The sequence below is a fragment of the Tamandua tetradactyla genome, chromosome 19, assembly GCF_023851605.1.
Source record: "Tamandua tetradactyla isolate mTamTet1 chromosome 19, mTamTet1.pri, whole genome shotgun sequence".
NCBI lineage: Eukaryota > Metazoa > Chordata > Mammalia > Pilosa > Myrmecophagidae > Tamandua > Tamandua tetradactyla.
Genome location: NC_135345.1, coordinates 55841571 through 55868959, shown reverse-complemented (window position 1 = coordinate 55868959; position 27389 = coordinate 55841571). Strand labels below are relative to the sequence as shown.

At 35.1% G+C, this 27389-nt stretch overlaps 1 protein-coding gene and 1 pseudogene across 13 annotated transcripts in view; one reads left to right on the top strand and one right to left on the bottom strand.

Moving 5' to 3' along the window:
* Positions 1-27389, top strand: part of CLOCK (clock circadian regulator) — a 203183-nt gene that overhangs the window by 91374 nt on the left and 84420 nt on the right. The window lies entirely within an intron of this gene.
* Positions 11306-12827, bottom strand: LOC143663397 (E3 ubiquitin-protein ligase RNF168 pseudogene; annotated as a pseudogene).

Here is a 27389-nt window from a genome sequence, read left to right as displayed (position 1 = left end):
TTGGCAATGGTAAATAATGCTGTTACAAACATTGATGTGAAAATGTCTGTTTGTGTCCTTATCTTCAGTTCTTCTGAATATATACCTAGTAATGGGATTACTGGATTATATGACAGTTCTATACTTAGCTTCCTGAGGAACTGCCAAACTGCCTTCCAGAGGAATTGTACCATTTTGCATTCCCACTGACAGTGGATAACTGTGCCTCTTTCCCTACATCTTCACCAGCTCTTGCCGTTTTCTGTGTTTTTTTTTTTTTTTTTTGATGATGGCATTCTAGTTTGAGATGATATTTCATTGTGGTTTTGATTTTCATTTCCCTAATAGCTAATGAAGTTGAACATCTTTTCATGTGCCTTTTAGCCATTTTTATTTCCTCTTCAGAAAAGTGTCTATGTCTTCTATTTTTTAATTGGGTTGTTTGTTGTTGAGTTGAAGACTCTCCTTATATATTCTGGATACTAAACCCTTATCTGATATGTGGTTTCCACATATTTTCTCCCATTGCATAGGCTGCCTTTTTACTTTGCTAACAACATTCTTTGATGCACGAAAGTGTTTAATTTTGAGGACATCCCATTTATCTATTTCTTTTTTAAATGCTTGTCCTTTGGGTGTAGGGTCTATGAAACCACCTCCTAATACAAGAATTGTAAGATATTTCCCTACATTTTCTTCTGACAGTTTTATGGTCTTAACTTTGATGTTTAGGTTTTTTATCTATTTTGAGTTATTTCTGGTATAAGGTGTGATATATGGCTCTTCTTTCATGCTTTTGCATATGAGTATCCAGTTCTATACACACCATTTATTGAAGAGGCTGCTCTGTTCCTGGTGGGTTGGCTTCACAGTTTTATCAAAGACCAATTCTCCATAGATGAGAGGGTCTATTTCTGAACGCTCAATTCGATTCCTTGGTCAGTATGTCTGTCTTTATACCAGTATCATGCTTTTTGACCACTGTAGCTTCATAATGTACTTTAAAGTACATAAAGTGTGAGACCTCATATTCTAGTTTGCTGGCTGTTGGAATGCAATATACTGGAAATTGAGTGGCTTTTAAAAAGAGGTATTTAATAAGTTGCTAGTTAATAGTTCTAAGGCCGTGGAAAAATCCAAATTAAAGCACGTCTATAAAAATGTCCAAATTAAGATACCAACCAAAGGTTACCTTCACTTAAGAAAGACTTATGACATGGATGGACCTTAAGGACATTATGCTGAGTGAGATTAGCCAAAAACAAAAGGACAAATAGTGTATGGCCTCACTGATATGAACTGACATTAGTGAATAAACTTGGAATATTTCGTTGGTAACAGAGACTATCAGGAGATAGAAATAGCGTAAGATATTGGGTAATTGGAGCTGAAGGGATACAGACTGCGCAACAGGACTGAATATAAAACTTAGAAATGGACAGCACAATGCTACCTAACTGTAATACAATTATGTTAAAACACTGAATGAAGCTGCATGTGAGAATGATAGAGGGAGGAGGGCTGGGGACACAAATGAAATCAGAAAGAAAGACGATAAAGATTGAGATGGTATAATCTAGAAATGCCTAGAGTGACTAAATGTACAAATTTTAAAAATGTTTTTGCGTGAGGAAGAACAAAGGAATGTCATTACTGCAGGGTGCTGAAAATAGATGGTAATTAATATTTTAAAAATTCAACTTATGTATGAGACTAAAGCCAAAAATGTTTAATTGGTACAAACTTTATATTCTGAATAGTGCATTTCCTAATATAACTTATGTAGATAGCTTGGTTGAACAACATAAGTACATGGAACCTTGGGTACGACATGAGATTTTGTTGGTTTGTCCAGAGTGGTGTCCTGATGAATCCCAGAGTGATTTGATCAGTGAGTGGAAAAGTATTTGCAAAGTTCCCTTCAGGGTATGGTGACAGTGGGGGAAAATTCAACCTCCCCAGGTTGAATTCTTGATTATTCTCACAAGCAGCGTGGACAAACAAAGCTATAGGCTGAGCCCGCAATCTTGGGGTTTGTTCATATGAACAAACTTAACCCCACAAAGGGTAGGTCAAGCCTACTTAAAATTAGACCTAAGAGTCACCCCCAAGAGAGCCTCTTTTTTTGCTCTGGTGTGGCCTCTCTCTCCAGCCAGCACAACAAGCAAACTCACCACGCTCTCCCTGTCTACATGGGACGTGACTCCCAGTGGTGTGGACCTTCCTAGCAACGTGGGACAGAAATCCTAGAATGAACTGAGACTCAACATCATGGGATTGAGAAAAACCCCAGATTGAGCTGAAACTCAGCATCAAGGAACTGAGAAAACCTTCTTGACCAAAAGGGGAAAGAGTGAAAAGAGACAAAGTGCCAATGGCTGAGAGATTCCAAACAGAGTTGAGAGGTTATCCTGGAGGTTATTCTCACGTATTGAGTAGATAACACCTTGTTATTCAAAATGTAATGGAGAGGCTGGAGGGAACTGCCTGAAAATGTAGAGCTGTGTTCCAGTAGCCATGTTTCTTGATGATGATTGTATGATGATACAGCTTTCACAATGTAACTGTGTGATTGTGAAAACCTTGTGTCTGATGCTCCTTTTATCTGTCTTGTCGGCAGATGAGTAAAACATATGGAATAAAAATAAATAATAGGGGGAACAAATGTTAAAATTAAAAAAAAGATCATACCCACAATTGAGTGTATTATATCTCCCAGGAAATATTCTATTGAAAGGGTTCTACCCTAAACAATATTGAACGAGGGTTAAGAGAACATGACTTCTCTCTACATGGGACATGACTCCCAGGGGTACAAACCTCCCTGGCAATGTGGGACAGAAATCCTAGAATGAGCTGGGACTCAGCATCAACAGATTGAAAAAACCTTCTCAACCGAAAGGGGAAAGAGAGAAATGAGACAAAATAAAGTGTCAGTGGCTGAGAGATTTCAAACAGAGACAACAGGTTATCCTGGAGGTTATTCTTACACATTATATAGATATCCCCTTTTTAGTTTAAGATGTATTAGAGAGGCTAGAGGGAAGTGCCTGAAATTGTAGAGCTGTATTCCAGTATCCATGTTTCTTGAAAATGATTGTATAATGATATAGCTTTCACAATGTGACTGTGTGATTATGAAAACCTTGTGTCTGATGCTCCTTTTATCTACGGTATTGACAGATGAGTAAAAATATAGATTAAAACTAAATAAATAATAGGGGGAACAAATGTTAAAATAAGTTGAGTAGATTGAAATACTAGTGATCAATGAAAGGGAGTGGTAAGGGGTATAGAAAAAAATAGGGGGAACAAAGGTTAAAATATATTGGGTAGATGGAAATACTAGTGGTCAATGAGAAGGAGGGGTAAAGGATATGGTATGTATGAGTTTTTTCTTTTTATTTCTTTTTCTGGAGTTCTACAAGTGTTCTAAAAAATGGTCATGGTGATGAATATATTACTATGTGATGATATTGTTAGCCATTGATTGTATACCATGTATGGAATATTTGTATGTTAAGAATATTTGTGTTTGTATGTTGTTTTGTTTTGTCAATAAAAAAAAGAGAACATGGGGAAAAAAATAAAAAGAAAGGCTTATGAAGTTCAGGGTTTCTGTCTCAACTGGAAAGGCACATAGAGAACATGGCGACATGTTCCACCTTTCTCTCCATGCCTCTTGCATCATGAAGCTCCTTTGGGGGCATTCTCCTTCATCTCCAAAGGTTACTGGCTGGTCGACTTTGTAGTTCTCCTGTCTCTGCTTCTCTCTTCATTCTCAGGCTTTCTCCAAAATGCTTCCTCTTTTAAAGGATTCCAGTCAGAACTCACCTGGAATGGGTGGAGTCAAATCGACCTCTACTCAGAAGTTATTACCAACAATTGAGTGAGCCACATCTCTGAGTAGATAACCCAGTCAAGTCTCCAACCTATAGTACTGAATAGGGATTAAAAGAAACGGTTGCTTTCACAAGATTGATTAGGATTAAAACATGGCATTTCTAAGGCACATAAATCCTTTTAAACCAGCATACCCCCCAATTCATTTTTCTTTCTCAAAATGTTTTTGCCTGTTTGGGGCACTCTGCCTTTGCATGTAAATTTGGTTATTGGTTTTATATTTCTGCAAAGTAAGTTGTTTGGATTTTAACTGGTATTGAATTGAATCTATAAGTCAATTTGGGTAGAGTTGACATCTTTACTGTTTCTAATCTTCCAGTCCATGAACACGTACTCCCTTCCATTTATTTTAGTCTTCCATAATTTATTTTAGCAATTTCTTACAGTTTTCTGTGTATAGGTCTTTCCTGGACTTGGTTAAATTTATTCCTAAATTATTTTGACTAGTGCATTTCCTAATGTAACTTATATAGACAACTTAATTGAACATCATAGTACTTGGAACCTTGCATAGGGCATGAGATTTTGTGGGTTTGTCCAGAGTGATGCCCAGATAAATCCCAGAGCAATTTGAACAGTGAATAAGGAAGTATTTGCATAGTCCCCTAGGGAGAATGGTGAGAAAAGGGGAAAATTCAACTTCCCCAAGTGAAGAATTCTTGATATTCTTGCAGGCAGTGGGGACAGCCAAAACAATAGACTGAGCCTCCAGTTTTGTTCACATGAAACTTAATCCCGCAAAGGATAGGCTAAGCCTACTTAAAATCAGGCCTAAGAGTCACCCCCAAGAGAACCTCTTCTGTTGCTCAGACGTGGCATCTCTCAGCTGACACAGCAAGCAAACTCACTGCCCTCCCCCTCTCTATGTGGGACATGACTCCCAGGGATATGGACCTTCCTGGCAATGTGGGACAGAAATCCTAGAATGAGCCTGAGCTCAGCATCAAGGGATTGAGAAAATCTTCTTGACCAAAAGGGGGAAGAATGAAATGAGATAAAATAAAGTGTCAATGGCTGAGAGATTCCAAACAGAGTCAAGAGGTTATCCTGGAGGTTATTCTTATGCATTAAATTGATATCACCTGTTTAGCTAAGGTGTCATGGAGAGGCTGGAGGGAACTGCCTGAAAATGTGGAGCTGTGCTCTGGTGACCATGTTGCTTGAAGATAATTGTATTATGATATGGCTATCACAGTGTGTCTGATGGTCCTTTTGTCTACCTTATGGACAGACAAGTAAAACGTATGGATTAAAATTGAATAAATAATAGAGGTGTGGTAGTTAGATTCAGTTGTCAGCTTGGCCAGGTGAAGGCTGCTAGTTCTGTTATTGTGGACATGAGCCAGTGGTATGTGAACCTCATCTGTTGCTCATTACATCTGCAGTCGGCTAAGAGGCGTGCCTGCTGTAATGAATGGTGTTTGATTTAATTGGCTGGTGCTTAAGTGAGAGAGCTCAAGGTAGCACAGCCAAAGCAGCTCAGCATACCTCATCTCAGCACTCACAGCTCAGCTCAGGCCTTTGGAGATGCAGAAAGGAATCACCCTGGGGAAAGTTGTTGGAACCCAGAGGCCTGGAGAGAAGGCCAGCAGAGATCGTCCTGTGCCTTCCCACATAAGAAAGAACTTCAGTTGAAAGTTAGCTGCCTTTCCTCTGAAGAACTAATGAAATAAATCCCCTTTTGTTAAAAGCCAATCTATCTCTGGTGTGTTACATTCCGGCAGCTAGCAAACTAGAACAAGGGGGAGCAGATTTAAAATAAATTTAATAGATTGGGCTGCTGGTGATTGGTGAAGGGGAGGGATAAGGGGTATGGTATGTATGAATTTTTGTTTGTTTTCTTCTTATTACTTTTTCTGAATTGATGCAAATGTTCTAAGAAATGATCATGATAATGAATATACAACTGTGTGATGATAGTGTGAGTTATTGATTATGTAACAAGAACAGAATGCTCATATAAGAATGTTTGTATGTGGTTATGTATCATAAATAAAATTTAAAAATTAAAAAAATTATTCCTAAATACTTGATTCTTTTGGTTGCTATTGTAAATGGATTTTTTTTTCTTGATTTTCTCCTCAGATTGCTCATCATTTGTAGATTGCTCATCAGTTGTATAGTGTTTCTGTACACAACTGATCTGGGAGTGTTGATCTTGTATGCTGCCAATTTGCTGTACTCATTTATTACCTCTAGTAGCTTTGCTGTAGTTTTTGGGATTTTTGATGTATAATATCATGTTATCTGCAAACAGTGAGTTTTACTTCTTCCTTTCCAATTTGGATGCCTTTTATTCTTTTTCTTGTTGAATTGCTCTGGCTAGAACTTCCAGCACAATTTTGAGTAACAGTGGTGACAGTGAGCATCTGTGTCTTGTTCCTGACCTTAAAGAGAGAGCTTTCAGTCTTTCCTCATTGAGGATGATGTTAGTTGTGAGTTTTTCATATATTCCCTTTATCATGTTGAGTCAGTTTCCTTCTATTCCTATCCTTTGAAGTATTTTCTTCAAGCAAGGATGTGGAATTTTGTCAGATGCCTTTTCTGCACCAATCAAGATGACCTTGTGGTTTTCTGCTTTGACTTGTGGATATGATATTTTACGTTAATTGATTTTCTTGTTTTGAACCAGCCTTGCATACCTGGAATAAATCCCATTTGGTCATGGTGTATAATTTTTTAATGTGCTGCTGAGATTCGATTTGCAGATATTTTGTTGAGGAGTTTTGTATTTCTATGCATTAAACCAATTAGTGTGTAATTTTCTTTTCTTGTAGTATCTTTGTCTGGCTTTGGTATTAGGATGATGTTGGCTTCATAGAATGAGTTAGGTAGCTTTTCCTCCTCTTCAATTTTTCTGAAGATTTTGAGCAGAATTGGTACTGTTTTTTTCTTGAATCCTTGTTTGAATTCAGATGTGAAGCCTTCTGGTACTGGACTTTTCATTTTTGGAAGCTTTGTGATGACCGATTCAATCTCTTTACCTGTGATTAGTTTGTTGAGGTCATCTGTTTCTTCTCTAGTATTTATTGGTTGTTTGTCTTTCTATGAAGTTGTCCATTTCAGCTGTGTTGTCTCATTTATTACCATATAGTTACTTTTAGTATCCTCTCATTATCTCCTTTATTCTGCAGGTCAGTGGTTATGTCCCCTCTTCAATTTTTAGTTTTATTTATTAGTGTCCTTTCTCTCTTTTTTTTTTTTTTTTTTTTTTGTCAGCTAAGGGCCCATCAGTTTTATTGATTTTCTCATAGAGTCAACTTCTGATTATGTCGATTGTTTTCATAGTCTCAATTTTGTTTATTTCTGCTGTGATCGTTTTAATTTCTTTTGGTCTATTTGCTTTGGGGTTATTTTATTGTTTTTTCTCTAGTTTTTCCAAGTGAACAGTTAATCCCTTGATTTTTGCTCATTCTTTTTTAAAAAAATTTTTTAATTTAATATTGTTTTTATGGCAGTCTCCAGGAATCAAACCTGGACTCCGTCATGACAGGCGGGAATTCTGCCACTGAGCTACCATTGCACCACCCTCTTTTTTCTTTTTTAATATAGGCATTTAAGGCAATACATTTCCCTCTCAGCACTGCCTTTGCTGCATCCCATAAATTTTGATGTGCTGTGTTTTCATTCTCATTTGGCCTTGAGATAGTTATTGATTTCTCTTGTAATTTTTTCCTTGGCCCATGGTTTTTTAGAGTATGTTGTTTCAGCCTCATATTTGTGAATTATCCAGCTGTCCCCTTGTTGTTGATTTCTAAATGCATTCCATTATGATCCATGAAAGTGTTGTTTATAATTTCAGCTTTTTAGAATTTATTGAGACTTGCTTTGTGGTCCAACATGTGGTCTGTCCTACAGAATTTTGAGCACTTGGTGTATCATTTTGTTGTTGTGTGTAATGGTGTGTAAATGTCTGTTAAATGTAGTTCATTTATCATAGTATTCAGCATTCTGTTTCCTTGTCGATCCTCTGTCTAGATGTTCTGTCCATTGATGGAAGTGGTGTATTACAATTTCCAACTGTTATTGCAGAGGTGTCTATTTTTCCTTTCTGTGTTGTCAGTGTGTGCGCCTCATATTTTAGAGCACTCTACCTCAGTGTATAAATATTTATGATTATTATGTCTTCTTGATTAATTGTCCCTTGTATTAATACATAGTGTTCTTCTTACTCTCCTTCAGTTGTTTTAGATTTAAAGTCTGATTTGACTTTTATCAGTTTAGCTGTCCCCACTCTTTTCTGTCTGTTGTTTGTGTGAACTATCTTTTTCCAACCTTTCACTTTCACCCCCTTTTTGTCTTTGGGTCTAAAGTGAGTCTCTTGTAGACAACATATTGATGGGTCCTTTTTAAAATCCATTCTGCTACTCTGTGTCTTTTGATTGGGGAGTTTAATCCATTAACATTGAATGTTATTACTTTAAAGGCAGTATCTTCTTTCACCATTTAGTCTTTTGGATTTTCCATCTCGTATCTAAATTTTTTTTTGTCCTTTTTGCCTTCCAGATAGGCTTCGTTTCTACACTCTTCTCCAAACCTCTCTCCTGTCTTTTCCTATCTGCCTGTAGTGCTTTGTGTAGTCTTTCTTGCAGAGCAGGTCTCTTGTTCACAACCCTTTCAATATTGAAAGGTTTTGGAGACGAAAGAGAGAAAAGGCAGACAAAGAAACCTTAGAGTGAGGGGGTTTATTCCTGGGCTCCCAGGGGGAGCTCACAGAACTCAAGGTAGGGGGTGGTGAGTCCACGCCTGGGTCTTGATGCAGGCAGTTTTTGAGCAAGGGGGTCAGGTGACGTCCTGAAGGGGTGGCACATTTTGTACAACTCGAGTCACGGTGACCTTCACTGTTCTCCCAACCTAACAAATATGTGTCTGTAAATATTTTAAACTGTCCCTCATTTTTGAAGGACAGTTTTGCCTGAATTCTGGGTTGGCGGTTTTTCTCTGTCACTATCTGAAATGTATCATACCACTGCCTCCTTATCTCCATGGTTTCATTTGAGAAATCTGCATATAGTCTTATCAGGGTTCCGTTTCATGTGATGGATCACTTTTCTCTTGTTGCTTTTAGAATTCTCTCTTTGTCTTTGACATTTAACATTCTGGTTAGTATGTGTCTTAAAGTAGGTCTGTTCACATCTGTTTTGTTTGGGGTACGCTGCCCTTCTTTGATCTGTAATTTTATTTTATTTTACTTTATTTTTTGAACAAAAAAGACTTTATTGATCTTAAGGGTGGGAAAATTTATGAGCATTAGTATAATTGTGATCAAACATCTTTTCATGCATTTAAGAGCCATTTATATTTCCTTTCTTGGGATGTGGTCATAAACTTTTCTAATTTTTCTCTTGGGTTAATTGGTCTTTTTCTTAATTGATTTATATAAAGGAAATCATTAATAGGCTTAAGACATTTTATGTAAAGGAAATTAGCCCTTTGAGATAAATTGCAATTGTTACCTTCTCAGTTTGCCATGTCTTCTAATTTTCCATTGTGGTGGTTTATGATATGCATAACTCTTAATTTTATGTAGTCAATTTTAATTTTTCATTATTACTTAATTTTCAGGTTCTCAATCTATATACACCTTTAGTACTCTGAGAAATTAAACATTTTCATACTCCTACCGCAAAAGAGAAAAAAGTAATAGTCTAATGACTGACACAAAACATTTCTTAGTTTCTATAAATAAGGCATATGTAGCAGGAATAGCAGAAAGCCTAATGAGAAATGACAATTAAAAAATCTAAAACCAACTTAAGTCAGGAAGAATTCTTCATAGACAAAATAGGTGGCTAAATATATAAATCCTAAAACATATTATGCCTTGGGCTATTTTACCCCCTTCATGGCCATGAACTATTCCAGGAGGATTTAATTAGATAACTTTTAATTTGAAAAGTTCCAACAATGTCTGTCCTAAAAGGCAAAGTGAAATTGCTGTTAGGAAACATATTGATTTGATGAGAATAGATAGATTTGTCTACTTTAGGTAAATTTGGTTAAGTTTCTGTCTAAACTTCAATTTATCACAGTCATTACTCAAAACGCAGTCCCTTTGTTTTGTAGAAAGGGCAGACTAAATTTAAATTAGTGTTCAGTTCTACCCATAATTGCCCTATCGGTATTGAAATATAGAAACCAGGTAGTATGCAAAGGTAATTTCAGTTACAAAATTTGAAGGGTAAAAGAAGCCTTAATATTAAAATATTGACAAATTTAAGCTAGAATTAGCAATCAGACATTTTGTTGTGCTTTTACATTACTAGGATGAATAACTAGATGTCAGGAGAGATGCTGTTAAAACTGCTCTTTGTTTGGTAAAAGTTGTTCATATCAATGAAAAAAAAAACAATAACAGTCTCAGGTTATTTTGAAAAATGAAATCACTGCCTTCCAATTTTAATTCCAGGGGTAAGACAAGGCAAAAAAAAACAGTATCATACTTTCTGTTTCTGTCCATAAATACAAAATAAAGTTAGTATCAATAGAAAAGATAATAAAAAGAAATAAACCCATGTTTATATCATAGATTCTACAACATAAGATATATAACATAACTCTCCCACAGGAAAATCCCCCCATTTTTTTTTTCTGGTATAGCAAATTAACAGAAGTGGGATTTTTAAAAAAATTCAGATAATTGAATAGTAACTAATTTTGACTTTGACATCAGATACTGTTGCATGAAAAGCTATAACCCAAGTGCTTTCTGTGTTGTTCAGCAAAGAAAGAATGAGGAGAAACTGTTCTGACAAACTATACCTGCTTCACCATTCTGGATGCAGTCCTTTATCAACCATTTAGTTCCAGTGCTCCGAAATTGTAAATTTATCCCACTCAGCCTCATATCACCTCTTAAGTCTCTTTGTATCAAGAACCTGGTTTCCTTTCTTCAACTAATTCCAGAAAATCTGGATTCTCTGTTTTGATGTTGATCCTAACCTATTCTAAAATCAAAGAAAATGCTTAAAATTTAAAGTGGACATGAAAATTACATTACTTTAGTGTTTTGGAAGTTGTAAAGTCCTTAGTTTTTAGTCCTATGTGGATTCCTTAACTAAGTAGTACAGTATAATCTTGCCTCGATTCCCATACACTGCAAAGGGTGAGCAAAGGTTATCAGACATGCACAGTTTTGGAAAATGAATAATACTTGAAAATTTTTTGGAGTTGGCAAAGGTATTTTATATCCATAAGGATTGTCAGCCTTAGTACATCACAGTTATAAGGGGACCCTTGCTATCACCAGGTTTTGCAGAAACGTTTATATATCCTTCTCTTGTAATCACACAATCCTCTAAAAATAATGGGGGTACCACAGAGTAGAATTACAAAATAATTTATCTACAAAAATGGTATAATAGAAAACAAGTGCTTCACAATCCAGCATTACTAGATTATAAATTATTCCTTTGCCCATGCATTATTTTGTATATCTCTGAAACATCTGAGTACTTTTCCGTAAAATACTAGGCTGAAGGGAACATGTACCTTTAGATCCATTACAATTATCTTTAGTAGAATTTGGCATCCTTCTTCCATTAACAGTAATAGAATGTTTCAATTGGACCTTAAAAGAACGCTGCTACTTTTCATCTCTTGAGCCTCTCCAAGTATTTGTATGTTCTGTCTTTGAAGTTCCTTTCTTTGGAATTCTTTCTCTGTCCATTTGGCAATTTGTCTGGAGATCAGGATGTAGCACCTAACTGATAATCATCTGGGGATCCTTTTTGCCTGTTTGGCTTCATTTGTTCTTTATCCACTTCCTCCTGAAGTTGTAATGTTAATAACAGGTTCTGTTCTTCTTGTTTATATCTCTCAGAAAATAGATGCTCCAACTTTTGGGTAAAGTTGATGTCTGTTTCCTCTTTGCCTAAAGAAACTTTGGGTACTATTTTTCTTCTTCTTGAAGAAAAGCATGAATCCCTAACTACTTCCAAAGAAGATTCCTGTGTTTTCTTTTGGAAATATCATTACTAATCAGTAGACTGGTCTCTTCATTATTTGTCTCAACTGTGTTGCTCCTGATTATCTGTGTCATACCAGATATACTGCATCTATTTGTTGTTTTACCACAAGACTTAACTGCAGCTTCCATAAAGTTGGGAACTCTGGTTTTAGGTCCCTCATGATTTACGACGCATATCTCTTTATCATGATTGTTTGGTCTTATTTTGACTTCTTTATGCCATAGGCAGTTCTGTTAAAGACTTTGTACCATGTTCTTGAATTCCAAGGAATATCTGTGGAGAAAATGCCAGCATATCTTCAGTTTCTGTGTTTTGCCACATAGAGCTCTTCACATTAGTACTGTCACTTTCTTTAGTTAGGGAGTGTTTCTGCTGTCTAGTGCATCCTCAGGCTGACGCTGATCCAAAATGAGATTTAGGTAACAAATGCTTCTGAATATCTCCACTGGTTTTTTATTTGTTCTTATTTTTCTTTACTTAGTTGTGGTGGAATCAGATTTTCTGGAATTGAAGGGAGAAGCCAAGATATTTTCTTTATAGAAATTTTTAACATTAATGCTTAGTTTTTGTGCCAGTTCTTCATATCTTTTCAATCGTTCTTCTGTTTCTCTTTGCCTTTTTTCTGCTTGTCTTTTTTCCTCTTCTTCCTCCTCTCAGTCTTCTTATATGTTCTTCACTGGCTTTGTTTTTTTCATCCTCATTGGCTCATTGCTCTGCTTCCACCTTGCTTATTTATTCTTCAAATTCTCTTCTCAATTCCCCAAGTTTACTTAACAGATAAACTGGTTGATTGTCATAAACCTGTGAGGATGCTCCCCTTAGCTCAGGCAGCTGAGCCCCAGGCTGCCAAGTTGCAAAGCCCATGGGGCTACTGCTCTGGGAAGAATGCTGCTTCCGCGTGGATGCTGGTATCCCAGTGAAGCATAGCTTCCCATTTTGCCATTGATGTGGAGGCAGCCAGTATACTCCCAGCATTCTCACTTTCTGGAATCTCGCATGGTTTCTCGGATCTGTAATTTTATATGTTTGTAAGAGATGGGAAATTTTCCATGATTATTTCTTACATTATTCTTTCTGCCCCTTTTCCTTTCTCTTCTCTGCCAGGACACCCACAATACGTATATTTATATGCTTCATGTTGTCATTCAGTTTCCTGAGACCCTGCTGATATTTTCCCATTAATTTCCCTATGTGTGCCTTTGTTTGTACAATTTCAGATGTCCTGTTTTCTAATTCACTGATCTTTTCTTCTGACTCTTCAAATCTGCTGTTGTAGTTCTCCATTGTGTTTTCCATCTCTTTTATTGTGCCTTTCATTCCCATATGTTCTACCATTTGTTTTCAAACTTGAGTTCTTTATGTTCTCCCAGTTTCTTCTTTGTATCCTTCATCTTTTTTGCCATATCTTTCCCCAATTCATTGCTTTGATTTTTGATGTGATTTGCATGTCTCTTTGAACATACTTAATTAGTTGTTTCAGCTCCTGTGTCTCATTTGCAGTGTTAGTTTGTTCCTTTGACTGGGCCATATCTTTGTTTTTCCTAGTATGACTCATAATTTTTTGCTGGTATCTAGGCTTCTGATTTTCTTGATTAGTTTTTTTCTGGAGGTTATTTTCACCCTTTTACCTAGGGTTTTCTTATTGGTTGGCTTGGTTCTCTGCCTGTTCTTTGACATTCAGTTCAACTGATTCTAGATCTCTAGCATAGCTCCTGTTTAATTGATTAGAATCTTTGAGCTCTTGGTTTTCTGGTTCTGTGTTTGCCTGTATGAAACCTTTTTTTGAGGAAGGTCTCCCCAGATTTGATCAACCCCAATCATACATTCCTAGACCAGACAGGCCCAAGTTTCTGGAGGAGGATTTAATTAGTATCAAGTTTCCTTGAGGGCAAGACCCAGCAAGTTGTCAGACTTTCCTATGAAGCCTATAGATTCTGTGCTTTTCCTATCCTGCCCAGTGTTTTAAAATATATATGTGTATGTATATATATATATATATATATATATATGAAGACATTTCTTTCAGTGCCAATCCACCCACAAGGTTCACCAGTCAAGAGCTGGAGTTGGTAACTGGCTCTATGTGGCCTCCTTGGGAGCTCAGCCTCTTTCCAGTGCTCTGAGCTTGGCCAATTCCAAAATCCTCTGTCTTTATTCTTTTTGTTTGTTTCTTTTTTTTCCTTTAGCCCCGCCTCCTCTCTGTCAAGATTAAAACTGCAGTTGGAGCTTGGCTGAGCTACCTTCCCGTGCTCCTAGTAGAGACTACTTAAAAATAAGTCCTTTGGGGAATTATCTTCTTCCCCTAACTAGTTCCTTTGTGTCTCAGGCATACTTTAATTCTACCCTTGCCTGGGGCAGTATTGAAGCCTGACAATGCCTGCACTTTTATTTAATGGGTTGTTAAGAAGTTAAAAAAAAAAAATAGACCCGTGTTTGCCAATCAAGAGTCGGAGTTGGTACATGGCTCTGTGTCCCTTTTCTTGGGCCCAGCCCTCATCCAGTATTCTTAGCTCATCCAAGTCCAAAAGGCTCTGGGGTTTTTTGTTTGTTTGTTTGTTTCTCCTTATTCCTCCTCTTCTTTGCTAGGGTGAAACCTCCCGGTTCCTTTTCTGCTTGTTCCAGGTTTATCCCATGCTCACAGCTTATATTCAGCTGTCTGAATTTGTTAATTCTGCAGTTGGAGCTTGGTTGAGTGGCTTTCCTTGCTCCTCATACAGAGGGTTTCTTTTCCTTTTGGTGAACCAACTCCAAGACAGCCTGCCAAGACAGTGAGGGCTGGGCACCAGCCTACATAGCTTGGTAGACTTATAGTTCAGCATGGGTTCTTGGCCGTTCCACCTATCCCAGACTGGTGTATAATGTGTGTGCAGTCACTGAAACCCCTCAAACAATTGTTCTAGACAATTCCTGGCTATTTACTAGCTGCCCTAGAAGACTAACTAAATTCCATACCTCACTTCACCGCCATCTAGCCCCACCTCCCAGACTGCATGTTGAAGTCTTTTAATGCACATATATATGCTTCATTGGAGTGAAATTGCTGGATTATGGCATATGCAGCTATTTGTCTTTAGTAGGTGCAGTCAGTTTTCCAAAATAGTTGAATCAGTTTGCATTCCTGCTTGAAGTGTATGAGAGTTCTCATTGCTCTAAATCCTCATCAACACTTGAAATTATTAAGTGTTTTTAATTTTAGCTTTTCTGTTGGGTATATAGTGATATATTTTTTTTTTTTTTTGGCATGGGCAGGCTCCAGGAATTGAACCCATGTCTCCGGCATGGCAATTGAGAATTCTGCCCCTGAACCACCTTTGCACCGCCCATATAGTGATAATTTATTGTTTTAATTTGTATTTCCCTCATTACTTTTAAGGTATAGCACCTTTCATTTACTTACTGAACATTTGAATATCGTCTTTTGAGAAATGCTTATTTATATTTTTTGCTCATTTTTAAAAATTGGGTTGTCTGTCTCTTATTTTTTTAGTTCTTTATCTCTTTTTGGGTATGAGTTTTTGGATTAAGCATTGAATCCTTTTCTCCTATTCTTTGGCTTGCTTATTCACTTTCCTATTAGTATATGTTGATGAAGATATTTTCTTAGGTTTAAGTCTGTTTTATCAAGTATTCTTTTATGGTTAGTGTTTTTTGTGTTTTATTTAAGGAAACTTTGTTTACCTCAAAGCTAGGAAGATTTTCTCCTGTATTTCTTATATAAACTTGACTGCATGGATTTTTAAATTGAGATCTCAATTATAGACCTAATCTATAATTTAATCCACATTGCTAATTGAAAAGTTCATCTTTTCTCTACTGCAGTGCAGTGGTTCATTTGTTATGATTCAGATGACTATAATCTGCTTTTGGACTCTTCTGTGTCATTGGCCTATTTGTCATTTTGCTAATGCTATACTCTTAAATCCTCAAACCTTGTTCTTTAGTCCTTTGTATTTCCATAAAAATTTTACCTCTGCCTGTCAATTTAAAAAAAAAGTTAAAACCTTTTAACTTAAGTATTGAGTGCATAGATAAATTTGCATATAATGGAGATCTTTTTGATATTGAGACTTTCAGTATATTAACCATGGTTTTTCTGTTCATCCATATGTTTAGATTTTTTAAAATTTACCTTAACAGTTGTTTTGTGTGTGTGTATGTGTAGAGGTCTTATACATATTTAATTTACTTTTTCAAGCATAATTATGATATTGTGGTTAGGTTTTATAAAAGTCTTGAATTTTAGAGACTTAATTGAACTATTTACAGATTAACTGATTTATAGTGTTGAGGATTTGCTTCTAACAATCTAGAAGTAAGTGGAGAAGTAGAGGGAGGCAAAATAGATAAAACAAGATAGACTATATGTTGAGATTTGTTGAAGTCGGTTAATAGTTACATGGATTAATCATATTACTGTCTGTACTTCTGTGTATGTTTGAAATTTTCCATTAGCAGTATGTTTAAAATATGTAATGACTGCAGTAGATTAAAACACACAAATACGTAGAGTCCAGATGTTCATGATAATACTTAAATTATTCTGAAAATAATTGCAAATAAAAGATAAGAATCAACAATTTATCCTTCCATTTCTATATAGCTTATATTCCAGGGTAACCACATAGTTAAGCGGGATAGTTTACAGAATTGTGGTTTTCAAAAAATGCTGGGATAAAAGGATTAGAAACTCCCTACAGTGCCACCGCTAGTGAAATAATCATTCTTGACTGTAATCATCAATGATTATCCAGTCTGGTAGGTAAGAGTTTGATGAGGAAATGGATAAAATATAATGGATGGACTAAGATGAAGTAAGCCCATAACTTTTAGTGAGTAGAAATAATTCTGAGAGAATACAAATGGCAACTTTCTGAAGATTCTGCAAAATAAACAATAGCAGGCAAACTGGGAAGTCAACTTGAAAAAAGCCTACGTAATCATGAGTTTTCTATTTTTTTTTTCTTTATATTTCCCATGTTTGACTTAAGGGTGACTAAATTGTGGAACTGCGCAATAGTTGCAGCAGTATTAAAAACCCCAGAAGAAACCATCCATGTAAAAGGTTTTGGAAACTGAAATGACATTATAACCACTACCCATAGAAGGCAATACAGAACTTTCATTTGAAGCTTAAAGAAAAAAATCACAATCCTCCAGAGGATGTTAATAGAATTCAGAGTCTCATAGCATAAGATTCAGTGTATCTAGATCATTATCTGAAACTACTTGATGTACAAAGAAAGAGGAAAAAGCCAATAAACAGATGCCAGCCCTGGGAGCATCCAGATAATATTAGCAGAAAAAAGATTTTAAAGCAGCTATTCTATTCATACTTCATGAGGTGAAGTCAACATTCTTGAAATTAAAAGATAATTTTCTTCAGAATGTAGAAATTGTATAAAAGAATCAAATGGAGCTTTCAGAATTATAAAATACATAGTTTATGAAATATAAATTTACTGTATAGACTCAATAATAAAATGGACATGGCAAAGGAATCAGTGAACTTGAAGATAAATCAATTGAAGTTATCCAATTTGAAGAAAAGATGGGGAAAATACTAAAAATAATGAGTAGAGTCTTTGGGATCTGTGGAACAGTGTCAAAAGGCCTAACATTCATGTCATTACTTTCCAAAAGAGGGGTGAAGCCATTAATATAAGGGAAAAAAAGTGAAGAAGTAATGAATGCCTGAAAATTTCCTAAATGTTGTGAAAAGTGTGAACTTACAGATTCAAAAGTACACCGAGCTCGATCTCAAATTAAAAAAAACACCCAGGCACATCACAAATAAACTATTGAAAACCAACAATGAAGGAAATATTCTTGAAAGCAGCCAGAGGAATAACACAATGTGTAATGAAATGAATAATAATCCAAATGACTACATATTTCTATCAGAAACCATAGAGGTCAGAAGATGGTAGGAAAACATCTTTAAAATGCTGAAGAAATAAAGAACTGTCAACCCATGATTCTCTGTGCAACCAAAAAGTTCTTCAGGAAGAAAGATTGTGGAAAACAGAGTTTTGTCACTGGTAGACCTACAGTAACAGAAATGATACAGAATCAGTAAAGGGCAGTGTAATACCAGAGAGAATCTTAGAACTTCAGAAATGAAGAAAGAAAAATAGAAATGGTGAATATCTGGGTAAAAATGATAAGGCTATTTTTATCATCTTGTTTATTGAAATATATGGGAATTTAAAGCAAAAATTTATAACATCCTGTGTGGTTTTTAGTATATGTGAATGTGATACATATAATGACTATTAACTGTACATGTGGAGATGATAAAGGGTCCTTTGGAATTGTAAGGGATAAAATATTAACTAAGGAACCTATAACAAGATAGGTAACTATATTTTAACCATTAGAACAACCACTAAAAAAAGAAAATAATAAAAAAAAACAAATTCTGTGACCAAAAAGCCAATAGTGCATTGAAATGGAATACTGAAAATATAGAAATAGTCCAGAAGAAAGCAGGAAAGGAAGAATAGTGGAACAAAAGAAATGGATGGGACAAACAAATAATAAAATAATACACATATATCCATTCATGTCAATAATTTCATTAAATTTTTAAACACATCAAATAAAAGGAAGAATTTGTCAGATTGAATAAAAACATCAAGACGCACCTATATGCTGTCTATAACAAACTTATTTTAAATATAATAATATAAATAGGTTGAAATAATGAATGAAAAAGTATATATTAGGTAAACAGTAACCAAAAGAAAATTGGAGTAGCTATGTTAACATCTGTCAAAAGGCTTCAGAACAAGGAAATTTGTTCTGAAGCAAGAGATATAGCAAGAGACACTACATAATAATAACCGGTGAATTTTGTGAGAAGATATAGCAATCTTAACAAATTTCAAAATACATGGAGCAAAATTTATTAGAACTGAAAGGAGAAATACATACATCAACAAGTAAACCTCAGGACGTCAACATGCCTTTCAGTAACGGTAGGACAGAAAATCAGCAAGGATTTACAAGACCTGATCAATGCTTGGCTTAATTGATATTTAATGAACAGCACCTAGCAATAGCATAATACACGTTCTTTTCATGTGTATGTGGAACATAAGCCAAGTCCTGAGCCATAAAACAAATCTTAACAGATTTAAAAGAATTGAAATTATGTTCTCTGAACATAATGGTTTTAAACTACAAGTAAACAGCAGAAAGATTGATAGAATACCCTCCCCCCCAAAAAAAAAATTTGAAAAATAATGCTTTAATAAGTAGCTTGTGGGGTAAAGGGCAGTCTCAATGAAAATTAGAAATTTTTGGACTAATTTGGCTGTAGGAAGCAGCTAATACCTACCTTATTAGAAAAGAAAACGGTCTCAAATCAGTACAAGCTTGTACCTTAAGAAACTAAGGGGAAAAAAGTGCAAATTAAACTGAATCCAAGGCAGAAGGAAGGATATAATTAAGATATGGGCAGAATTACAAATGAAATTGAAAACAAAGACATAGATAAATTCAGTGAAATTAACTGAAAGCTGGTTCTTGAAAAAAATGAGTAAAACTGATAAAGAGAGAAGATAAAAAGTATCAACATCATAAATGAAAGAGAATATCTGTACAGACCCTAGAGATACTGGGATTATAGGGAAATACTATTAACAACTCTTTCGATAAATTTGATAATTTAAATGAAATGGACCAATTCCTTGAAAGATGCAAATGACTAAAACTCACTTAAGAAATAGATAACCTAAAAAAGAAATACAAGGCATCAAAATTGGAAAGGAAGACGTAAAACTATCACTGTTTGCAGATGATATGGTACTATACGTCGAAAACCCTGAAAAATCCACAGCAAAACTACTAGAACTAATAAATGAGTACAGCAAAGTAGCAGGTTACAAGATCAACATTCAAAAATTGGTAGTGTTTCTATACACTAGCAACGAACAAGCTGAGGGGGAAATCAAGAAACGAATTCCATTTACAATTGCAACTAAAAGAATAAAATACTTAGGAATAAATTTAACTAAAGAGACAAAAGACCTATACAAAGAAAACTACAAAAAACTGTTAAAAGAAATCACAGAAGACTTAAATAGATGGAAGGGCATATGGTGTTCATGGATTGGAAGACTAAATATAGTTAAGATGTCAATTCTACCTAAATTGATTTACAGATTCAACGCAATACCAATCAAAATCCCAACAACTTATTTTTCAGAAATAGAAAAACCAATAAGCAAATTTATCTGGAAGGGCAGGGTGCCCTGAATTGCTAAAAGTATCTTGAGGAAAAAAAACAAAGCTGGAGGCCTCACGCTGCCTGACTTTAAGGCATATTATGAAGCCACAGTGGTCAAAACAGCGTGGTACTGGCATAAAGATAAATATATCGACCAATGGAATCGAATAGAGTGCTCAGATATAGACCCTCTCATCTATGGACAGTTGATCTTTGATAAGGCAGTCAAGCCAAGTCACCTGGGACAGAACAGTCTCTTCAATAAATGGTGCCTAGAGAACGGGATATCCATATGCAAAAGAATGAAAGAGGACCCGTATCTCACACCCTATACAAAAGTTAACTCAAAATGGATCAAAGATCTAAACATTAGGTCTAAGACCATAAAACAGAGGAAAATGTAGGGAGATATCTTATGAATCTTACAATTGGAGGTGGTTTTATGGACCTTAAACCTAAAGCAAGAGTACTGAAGAAAGAAATAAATAAATGGGAGCTGCTCAAAATTTAACACTTTTGTGCATCAAAGAACTTCATCAAGAAAGTAGAAAGACAATATTTGGAAATGACATATCAGATAAAGGTCTAGTATCCAGAATTTATAAAGAGATTGTTCAACTCCACAACAAAAAGACAGCCAACCCAATTACAAAATGGGAAAAAGACTTGAACAGACACCTCTCAGAAGAGGAAATACAAATGGCCAAAAGGCACATGAAGAGATGCTCAATGTCCCTGGCCATTAGAGAAATGCAAATCAAAACCACAATGAGATATCATCTCATACCCACCAGAATGGCCATTATCAACAAAACAGAAAATGACAAGTGCTGGAGAGGATGTGGAAAAAGAGGCACACTTATCCACTGTTGGTGGGAATGTCAAATGGTGCAACCACTGTGGAAGGCAGTTTGGCGGTTCCTCAAAAAGCTGAATATAGAATTGCCATATGACCCAGCAATACCATTGCTAGGTATCTACTCAGAGGACTTAAGGGCAAAGACACAAACGGACATTTGTACACCAATGTTTATAGCAGCATTATTTACAATTGCAAAGAGATGGAAACAGCCAAAATGTCCATCAACAAACGAGTGGCTAAACAAACTGGTATATACATACGATGAAATATTATGCAGCTCTAAGACAGAATAAACTTATGAAGCATGTAATAACATGGATGGACCTAGAGAACATTATGCTGAGTGAGACTAGCCAAAATCTAAAGGACAAATACTGTATGGTTCCACTGATGTGAACCGACATTAGAGAATAAACATGGAATATGTCATTGGTAACAGAGACCATCAGGAGATAGAAATAGGGTAAGATAATGGGTAATTGGAACTGAAGGAATACAGACTGTGCAACAGGACTGGATACAAGAACTCAGAAATGGACAGCACAATGCTACCTAACTGTAATGTAATTATGTTAAAACACTGAATGAAGCTGCATCTGAGGTTTAATTTAGTTTTGTTTTTTTATATTTTTTTATTTTTTATTTTTTCTCTCTATTATCGTTTTATTTCTTTTTCTGTTGTCTATTTCTTTTTCTAAATCGATGCAAATGTACTAAGAAATGATGAATATGCATCTATGTGATGATATTAAGAATTACTGATTGTATATGTAGAATGGAATGATTTCTAAATGTTGTGTTAGTTAATTTTTTTAATTAATAAAAAAATAATTAAAAATAAAACCCATTCTTCCCATAAAAAAAAAGAAATAGATAACCTGAATGATGCTGTACTTATTAAAATAATAAAAAATGTTGTTTAAAATCTTTCTGACTCCCCCTTCCCCCCAAAAAAATTTTCCTAAAAAAGACAACTCTACATCCAGATGGTTTCATGGTAAATTCTACCAAATATTTTTAAATGGAAGAAATAACAGCAGTTCTACACAGTATCTTTTAAGAAAATAGAAGAGTTTAATTTAAACTCGTTTTTTGAGGCCAGCATTCTGCCATTATCAAAATAAGACAAATACATTATAAGAAAACAACAATACTACAGAACAATATCCCATATTAACACAGTCAGAAAATGCCCAACAAAATAATAGCAAAACAAATACAGCAATATATTAAGAGCTAATACACAACCAAGCAGATTTACATTGTAAATGCAACATTGGTTCAGTGTTCAAAAATCAAACAATATGGTAAAAAGAAAAAAAAGTTCTACCTCACCATCACGGAAATGCAAATCAAAACCACAATAACATATCATTTCATGCCTCATAGAATGGCCAGTTTAAAAAAAAATCAAGCTACAAATGTTGGAGAGAATGTGGAGAAATAGGAACACTTGTTCACTGTTGCTGGGAATGTAGAATGGTACAGCTGCTGTGGAAAAAAGTGTGTCAGTTTCTCAGGAAGCTAAATGTAGAATTGCCATGTAACTTGGCAATCCCACTACTGGGTATATACTCCGAAGAACTGAAGGCAGGGATGCAAACACTCATTTTCACAACAATGTTCACTTCAGCATTATTAGTATTTGCCAAAAGATGGAAACAACCCTGGTGCCTATCAGCCAATGAATAAATAAACAAAATGTGGTATATAAACTGATGGAATATTATTCAGCTATGAAAAGAAATGAAGTCTCAACACCTCTGACAGTATGGGTGAACCTTGAAGATGTTAAGTGAAATTAGATACAAAAGGACAAATATTGTATGACCTCACTAATATGACCTACATAAAATGAGCAAACTCATGGAATTAATATCTACAATATAGGTCACCAGAAGATAGAATGAGGACGGAGAATGGGGAGCTGATGCTTAATTTGTGCAGAATTTGGAATAATGTTGTTTGCAAATGAGTAGAGGTGATGGTAGCACATTATAATGAATGTAAGTAACACTGTTGATATGTGGTTGTGATTGTAGTTGAAAGGGAAAGTTTAGTCAGTAGAAGAAAAGCTGGAGAATGAAACATGGGACAGTTATAACAAACCCTCTTGTGGACAATGAGTGTGGTCAATAATACAAATATAAGAATGTTTGCCCATGAACTACAACAAATATATGATATTATTACAAAATGTTAATAATAGGGTGGTATATGGGTAAAAAATACACCTAAAGCAAACTATGGACTATAGTGAAAAGTAATATAAATGGTCTTCGATCAATTTCCAGAAAAAATTTATGCTAAGTGAAAGAAACCAGACACAGAGTACTACATATTGTTTGACTTCATTTGTATAAAATGTGAATATAAATAAATTTATAGAGATGGAAAAATCTGTCAGGGTAATCTACAGTATTAACAGACTTAAGAAGAAAATCCACATAAACTTGTTAATAAGTGCAAAAAAGGATTTGTCAAAATTCAATGCCCATACAGCATTTTATATATTTTAACAAACTTGAAATAGAAGGAAACATCCTTATTCTTGTAAGAATAATTTAGAATATAGCTAATATCCTTATTAATGGGGAAAGACCAAATGTTTTTCCCTTAATGTCAGAAACAGAGCAAGGATGTTTGCTTTTATTACTCCTATTCAACATCAAACTTGAAGCCCTAGCCAGTGCAGTAAGGGAAGAAAAAGAAAGGAAAAAGTGAAACTATCTTCAAATGACACAACAATTTTCACAGAAAATCTTGAGGAATCTACAGGAAGACTCAGAGAACATATAAGTGAATTTAGCAAAGATGCAGAGAAGAGTATCCAAAATTAATAGTATTTACACCTATTAATGAACATTGGAAATCAGATGTAGCAAAGGTACCACACTAATGCAGTGTGTCAGTAACAGTGGGATATATAGGAATATTGTATATTTTACAAGACTTTTCTGTAAGCCTACAACCTCTCTAATTAAAAATCATAATAATATTTTTTTTAAATATGTGTTTTGAATATATATATTGGATGGCTAGAAATACAAGTGGTCAATGGGGGTGTAAGAGGTATGGTATGTATGAGTTTTTTCTTTTTTCCTTTTTTTTTCTGGAGGGATGCAAATGTTCTAAGAAATGATCATGGTTATGAATATACAACTATGTGATGATACTGTGAGTCATTGATTATATACAAAGAATGGATTGTTCATATGTTAAGAATGTTCCTGTTTGTATGTTGTTATATTTGTTAATTAAAAAAATTAAAATGAAAAAAGAATAACAAATATGTGTTTCGATTTGGTAATGCTGCCGGAATGCAATATGCTAGAAATGGGTTGACTTTTATAAAAAGGTATTTATTCATTTGCAAGTTTACAGTCCTCAGGTCATAAAAATATCTAAACTAAGGCATTCAGAGAAATATACCTTGATTCAAAAAAGGCCAGTGGGTCCAAAACACCTCTGTCAATTGTGAATGCATGTGGTTGGCTTTTTTTTTTTTTTTTAGTTTTTTAAACATAGCTACAACATAAAAACACAAACATTCTTACCACATGATCATTCCATTCTTGGTATATAATCAGTAACTCACAATATCATCACATAGTGTATATTCATCACCACGATCACCTCTCAGAACATTTGCATCAATCCAGGAAAAGAAATAAAAAAGAAAAAAATATTTGTACATACTATGCTCCTTCCCCCTTCCCCTTACTAATCACCAGCATTTCAATCTACTAAATTTATTTTAACATTTGTTCCCCCTATTATTTATTTATTTTTAATCCATATGTTTTACTCATCTGTCAATAAAGTAGATAAAAGGAGCATCAGACACAGGTTTTCACAATCACACAGTCATATTGCAAAAGCCATATCATACAATCATCTTCAAGAAACATGGCTACTGGAACACAGCTCTACATTTTCAGGCAGTTTCCTCCAGATGTGCCTGACATTTGATGGAGCCTTTTGATGTCTGGTTTCAAACAGCTTCCCTGGGGGCATTTATTTTTTGCATCTCGAAACGTCTGGATTTCGTGTTGACTCTGTTTGCTCTGTTTCTTCTTCCAAAATGCTTTAAGAGGGAACCTTGATTGGGTGGAGATACATCTCCATGGAAACCAACTAATCAAAAGGTCCTACACACAACTGGGGGCTCACATCTCCATTGAAACAACTTAATCAAAAAGATCCCACTCAAAAATATTGAACCAGGATTAAAGAACATGGCTTTTCTAGGGTACACAACAATTTCAGACCAGCACAATATGCTAAGTAAAAGAAACCAGATGCAAAGTACTACATATTGTATAGTTACATTTATATAAAGTTTAAGTATGAATAAGTTTATGAAAACAATTAGATTAATGGTTGTGTAGAGTTGAGGGATAGAGGGATTGAGAGTTGATTGCCAAGGAGTATGGGGTTTTCTTTTTGGAGTAATAACTAAAATTGATTGTGGTGCTAAATACTTAACTGTGAATATACTAAAAAACTATTGTGCACATTGGATGTATGGTATGTTATGTAATATATCTCATTAAAACTGCTTTTCAAAAAACGTGTTATCTATTCTTTTAAAATTTACTGAGGTTTTTTGATTTAGTCGTTTTAATAGTAGGCATTAGTTTTTTAAAACATGTGAGATAGTAATGCTTTTCTTCTTTATATGATTTGTTACATCAATTATTTTCCTAGTAATAAATGTCCTAATAATAATATATCTTGGCATTTCTAGGATTAAACCTGCTTATACATTAAAAATCACATGTTTCATTGAATTTATTTTGCTGGCATTTTGGTAGGATTCTGGCATTGAGTTCTATGTGTGTGTTCATATTTCTTAGCGTTTTTTTTTTTTGGTACCATTTTTGGTAGGTTTTGTAATAGAAATTATGTCTGCCTCATTAAAAAAAAATAGAGTTATATATTGAGGATCCAGTGCTGTTGGGTTTTGAATTTACCCATTTAGTTATCTTTCTAATGATATCCATTTCTTCACACTAACCTAAGCCACTCTCTCCTGTCTTTTCCTTTCAACTTGCAGAATTCCCATTAGTAATTCTTGAGGCTTAGGTTGAAGTGTTTCAGTGTCTGTTTATCTGTGAATACTTTAAACTCTCCTTCTCCTTTTTTTTTTCTTCTTTTGCATGGGCAGGCACTGGGAATTGAACCCGGGTCTCTGACGTGACAGACAAGAACTCTGCCTGCTGAGTCACCGTGGCCCACCCTCTCCTTCATTTTTGATGAATAGTTTTGTCAGAAAAGAATATTTCATAGGCAGTTGTCATGGTGTCAACTTGGCCAGGTCGTGGTACCCATTTGTCTGGTTGGGCAAGTGCGGGCTGTGTTGCTATGAGAACATTTCATAGAATTAAATCAGCCAAGGGGAGTGTGTTCTGCAGTGAGTTGTGTTTAATCTAATCACTGGAAGCCTTTAAAGGAGGATTCAGAAGAGAAAGTCTCTCTTCCTGCTTTGGCCAGTGAGCCTCTCCTGTGGATTTCATCCAGACCCTCCATCGGAGTCGTCAGCTTCACAGCCTGCTCTACAGATTCTGGACTCTGCATTCCCAAGGTTATGTGAGAGACATTTATAAATTTCCTGCTGATTCTGTTTCTCTAGAGAACCCTGGCTAATGCAGCAATTTTTCTCTTTCGGTACCTTAAATGTATCATACAAGTGACTTTTTGCCTCCATGGTTTCTGTTGAGAGATTGGCACTTAGTCTTATTGAGTATCCCTTGTATATGATGAATCACTTTTCTTTTGCTGCTTTCTGAATTCCCTTTTTATCTTTGGTATATGATTCTGATTAATAATTTAGAGTACATTATTGGGATTTATTCTGTTTGAAGTATGTTGCGCTTTTTGGACATGTAAATTTATGTCTTCTATAAAAGTTGAGAAGTTTTTGAACATTATTTCCTCAAATATTCTTTCTACCCTTTTTCCTTTCTCTTCTTTTGGGACACTCATGATGCATATATTTGCTTTGTGTTGTCACTCAAATCTCTGAGACACTGCTCAATTTTTTCTGTTTTCTCTATCTGTTCTTTTGACTGTACAATTTCAGTTGTTCTGTCTTCTTTCTAGCTTACTGATTCTTTCTTCTGCCTGTTCAAATCTGTTATATGCCTCTAGTATATTTTAAATCTCTTCTGGTGTGCCTTTCATTCCCATAATTTGTTTCTTTTTATACTTTAAAATTCATCTTTATGCCAACACGTTGGCCTGTTAATATCCTTTTTATCTTTATGCATATTTTTCTTTGTCTTCTGGAGTTGATTTAGGAGATTTGTTTGAACAACTTGGATTAGTTGTTCCAAAGTCTGAGTCTCCTCTCAAGTTTTAATTTCTTCCTTGAATGAGGTGTATCTTCTATTTGTTAGAACAGTTTGTGATTTTTTGCTGATGTGTAGGCATCTGATTCTCT